The 5,371-nt window shown below is 44.7% G+C and overlaps 1 pseudogene; it reads right to left on the bottom strand.

The window, feature by feature from the left end:
* Positions 1-4,096: 4,096 nt before the first annotated feature.
* LOC126204957 (U2 spliceosomal RNA) lies at positions 4,097-4,277 on the bottom strand (annotated as a pseudogene).
* Between the last annotated feature and the right edge of the window lie 1,094 nt (positions 4,278-5,371).

Here is a 5,371-nt window from a genome sequence, read left to right as displayed (position 1 = left end):
AGTAAGCATCTGGAGCAGAACTCATGTGTTGGGTTCGCATTCGTTTGCTGGATTCTTATGAGAAGTTGGTGTGCGATAGCAGAAGAATATGTCAGGCTCTGTGCATTGATTTTTAAGAGGAAGGGTGTGATCTGACCACTAATATGTGATGGTGTAGGAGGTGAGTGACTGCAAATCCCATCAGTATATCACCTAGAGACTGTTGCACTACATTTCGGGTCGAGGTATAAGAGGTACCAAGATGACACTGATTTGGTCTGGCTTGTACCTATTGGTTAATTGGGTCTCGACGGACGGTAGATAAATAAACACATAAGCACTGCTTCTAGGTAAATAACTAATACTATACATGTCTATGCTACACATGTGGGTATAGTATGCTTTAGATGGGATACAGTATCATGGGTAGTCCACTATCGAACAGCATGTGGGGGTAAAATACGATGAATGGTGTAGTTAAGTCCTGAATCTCCCCCTACTCTTGCAGTAGCTCTAAATTATGCGCGCAGTCAGTACCACCATTAGATTCTTGTTTACTTACACTGTGACATTTACACTTACACAATCATGATTTCGGCTTCAAACAACCATTATCAAGTGTTTTAAGTGTTATAAATTGCCTAAGATGGCATACTGTCGTATTAAAATGTGGCTAATAGTGTATTTTAATACGACAGTATGCCATCTTAGGCATTTTACAACACTTAAAACACTTCATAATGGCACTTAAAATACTTCATAATGGCACTTTGAAGCAGAAATCATGATTGTGTAAGTGTAAATGTAACACTGTAAATAGGCCGCTTCGGTCGCAGGTTTGAATCCTGCCTCGGGTATGGATGTGTGTGATGTCCTTAGGTTAGTTAGGTTTCAGTAGTTCTAAGTTCTAGGGGACTGATGACCTCAGATGTTAAGTCCCATAGTGCTCAGAGCCATTTGAACCATTTAACACTGTAAATAAACAACAGTCTAATGGCGGTGCTGACTTTAAAGTAAAGACTCAACGGATAATGTCTTGGTAGCTCTGTGATACTGATGGAATCGTATTATGAAGGTATGCTCCTTTTCAAGAAGGTGATGTATTTCTCATGAGGCGCTATGCTATCAACGAAGACGCTGACACCATTACACTGTCGTATTTCTAGAGTAGCCGTCAAAGTAATACGATAAAGAAGATTGGGACACGTCCAAGAGAGATTAATAGACAAACATCCGATATCGATGATCTGTGTTATGAATTTCTTTGTGCAGTCCACATTGTGACTTTACTCATGTACGTTAGTGTGCTGTTTTTCGAGTTGAGATAGCTCTCTACCTAGTCTGTGGTGAGTGCAGGACTAGACAGCCTTCTAACTAATGGAACAGAGCTGCAGGAACGTAAGAGGATTACGACAGAATTACCAGGGGTCTGTCACTTGGTGCGGGACATCTCTTACTCGTCGAAATCAGGTGGATTCAAATGCTATACATCGAAGACTGGAAGACTCGTGAGAATATGTCAGCGAAGCGATATTCTAACGAAAGGAGAGTTGAGAGGTAAGCTCTGTACCGCTTGTGCTAAGTGTAGTGGGCAAACGCATTACATCCTCTCAATATGTTTCGCAAGTGACTAGAACGAGAAAATTTGGGGGCGATTGACGGTTTTTACTAAGAGACAACCAGCAGCCGACATTTCCTCAATAAATGCGACAACATTCTTCAGTGAGTTTTTTGGGCCTATAAATGGATAGATTGACATCTTAAGAGGTGATTAAATTTACATCTACTTCTATTTGCATTCTTCGCAAGCTATCGTACTGTGTGTGGCAAAGGGAACCCTGTATCACTACTAGTCATATCCTTTCCTATTCCATTCGCTAAGAGAGCGAGGGTAAAAATACTATCTATTTGCCTCCAAATGACTGCTAATTTTTCGTATTTTATCTTCATGGTCCTTACGCGAAACGTAGCGAAATGTATGTTGACGGTAGTAGAATCCTTCTGCAGTCACCTTCAGATGTCGGCTCTCTAAATTTTTTCAGTAATGTTCCTCGACAGTAACATCGCCTAACCTCCAGGGATTCCCATTTGAGTTCTCGAAGCAATAGGAACGCTTCTACAGGGCTGTAATCTGGGGGAAATGCAGGTCAGCATGCTCATACACATTTCGGATCAAATGGCTCTGAGCACTACGAGACTTAACATCAGCCAGCCGCGGTGGCCGAGCGGTTGTAGGCGCTTCAGTCCGGAACCGCGCGAGTTCGAATCCTGCCTCGGGCATGTAAGTGTGTGATGTCCTTAGGTTAGTTAAGTTTAAGTAGTTCTAAGTTCTAGGGGACTGATGACCTCAGATGTTGAGTCCCATAGTGCTCATAGCCTTTTGAACTATTTTGAACTTAAAATCCTTGCCCGAGGCAGGATTCGAACCTGCGACCGCAGCGGTCGCGCGGTTCCAGATTGAAGTGCCTAGTACAACTTTTTTTTTTTTTTAAATTCTCATTTTGTTCACTTTTTTTCGTTGCATCTGCTCGCGGCGGACATCGTATGACATCCGTTTAAGTTCGTTGTTGATCGATTAGCTCAGTTTTTTTATTACAGAGGGCTTCTAACCCTCTGACCGAACACGCTGAGCCACCGTGCCGGCTTACCACTCGGCCAAACACACATTTGGGATTGGGTGGCCAGCAGACAGGTATTTTGCTACTGTTCACTGGTTCAACCTTTCCTGCATATTTCGAAAAGACATCGCAGAACGTTTCGGTTTGCAGGTGTGAGGAGGGGAACCTTATTGTTAAACGTCTTGGTATTTACCCCAGCGACATTTAAGCGCCCAGTCCTCCTGAGAAGGACAGGACATCTTTTGTGATCCTGGAATCATTAACAGCTGTCCGGCACGGCGAGCATTGAACAGCCCCGTCGTCCATGTGGAAGTTCGCTACTCGGTGGCGGCAGTGGCAGCTGTTCACGTGCGACCCGGTGGCGGCAATGCGGACGGGGGCAGAGACACACGCGGGTGTTGAAGAGGGTCAAACATCCTACTGCCCACATAGACCGACAGATATCATGCGGGTTAGTTCAGGAGCAGGATACCGGATTTCTAAGGGACCTACCTCCACTAGCATGACAAGGAAGTCAACAGACAGACCGTAATTAGCGCTGGATATCTTTACGACGACAGTTACCACCCATTATGGTATTTGAGGAAGTGGCTACGTAGCCTTTGGGAAGCCTCCAGAGACGTCACAGAATTGCCTGTAATGGTTAACTGGTGAGTGTAATACGACTGCAGGAAAAAAATTACTCACCAAGCAGAGAGATCCTCACGATCAAGTTAATTAATTAGTCAGTCAATTTGATATCAGTGACGTGCCGCCGGGTGAATGAAAGCGATGGCGATAGTACAACGGACGTGATTCGTGTATTGGAGCAATCATCAGGTGGTTCTTCGTTGCGGTGAGATCTTTTAAAGATATTTCAGTCTCCCACCTAAACAGGGAGAGATGGACATCGTATCAGCTATATTACCGAAGCTATAAAATGATACGTAGTATTAACCTAATGTAGTGTTAGCAGTTAGCCAACACTACATACACTACTTGAAAGAGGAGGCCGATAGGCACGCGTTGACTCACGCAGGCTGGCGTGAGGTCTGAAACAGGATACGTAATGAATGCTATAAAGAAAAGTACGTAGCTTCTGGAATAACTTTAATCCATCATTTGTATACATCGTTCTTGATGAGACATGCTTCATACGATAACTATCAATTGCTATGGCGCCTTGCTAGGTCGTAGCCATTGACTTAGCTGAAGGCTATTCTAACTATCTGCTCTGCAAATGAGCGAGGCTTCGTCAGTGTGCATCGCTAGCTAACTCGTCCGTACAACTGGGGCGAGTGCTAGTCCGTCTCTCGAGACCTGCCGTGTGGTGGCGCTCGGTCTGCGATCACTGACAGTGGCGACACGCGGGTCCGACATGTACTAATGGACCGCGGCCGATTTAAAGCTACCACCTAGCAAGTATGGTGTCTGGCGGTGACACCACACCTAATATGTACAACTCCTCTGTGCTGGTACTTGATTACCTCAAGACACTTTGTAGGTGACGAGGCACTTGACTATCTTAAGAGATTTCGAAAGTGGGAAAGCATCCTGTGACAGAGGTAGAATATGCTCTTAGTTCTTCGTCATGAGGCAAAAGTGAGATTAATATTCTGGTCCTATGATACAGGACGTAACACATATTAAGGTGATAAGAACAGATTTTTTTTATCTGATGAAAGAATACCTGGAGGAAATATAGCCTGTTACATACTGTTGTACAGGATTTTCACAACAAGTAACGATACTTTAGCCATGCGAAAAAGGATGTATGATCTGATTTGTGCCGTCTTTGAAAATAACTTTTATAAGAGGGAGGTATCTACATTTCACATGAGAAATTCGAGGTGTGTGGACGACAATATCCCTGTTTCAGATTGGGTAAAGCAGTTATTTTTAAACTGGGGCATGTATGCCGACTGTGAAATTGCAGTTAGAACTACAAATCCAAGCTACGCCTGCAGAATGCTAGGGATTAGCGATGCCCGTCCGCAGGCAACGGCAGGAGTGGTCACAAGGTTTCGGCCAACTGGAAACCACAGCTTAGCCTCTCACGACATCGGGTACAAGGAAAGGACCTGACCTGTCGGCTCTTGCCCGCAGCCGCGGAGACAAGTCCCAGCGGCAGCCTGTGAATGGCTGAATAGCAAACTAACCAGTACGCGTGTTGAGCGGCTTCAGAAGTGGACGTGTGTGTTGCATGTAAACTCCAATTTTTAGGTGGAAATTTGAGAAGGTTCAATATGGTGAGTACTTGTGATGAATGATTTTTCCCCCCATATAAATTGATTGTTTGGCGGCTGGTCAGTCATGGTGACCGCCTCTTCGGCCTCTAAGCGTCTGTTAGGCTGGCGTGTGGATACCGGGAGATGAGCGTGCAACTGCCGGAGTGGCCTGCGCGCGCGCAGGGCTCAAGTCCTGCAGTCAGCGGAAGGCGCACGCTTCGCGATTGCGAGTGTGTGTGGTGGGAAGAGTACATCGGTAGATACAAGCCCTCCGATATATTTAGCCCTACGATCTATTTGTGGCAAGTTTTTTTAATTAAATTACTTAATCTGCAAAATGTGTCTGCTTATTTGTTTGTATTTGTGTGTGTGTGTGTGTGTGTGTGTGTAAGAGAGAGAGAGAGAGAGAGAGAGAGAGAGAGAGAGAGAGAGAGATTCTCAAATGTTGAAGACCACATGTATATTATGAAGAACAATCATCTTTATGTGGCGGTGAGTGTTTTAAGCGATCTATTTGCCTTACTCCGTCTATAGCTTTCTTCCCTACCTTGTCTTCTGTAAGTTGTT

The sequence above is a fragment of the Schistocerca nitens genome, chromosome 1 (genome assembly GCF_023898315.1).
Source record: "Schistocerca nitens isolate TAMUIC-IGC-003100 chromosome 1, iqSchNite1.1, whole genome shotgun sequence".
Lineage (NCBI taxonomy): Eukaryota > Metazoa > Arthropoda > Insecta > Orthoptera > Acrididae > Schistocerca > Schistocerca nitens.
The sequence above is the reverse complement of the archived record's forward strand: the minus strand, read 5'-3'. Positions and strand labels throughout refer to the sequence as shown.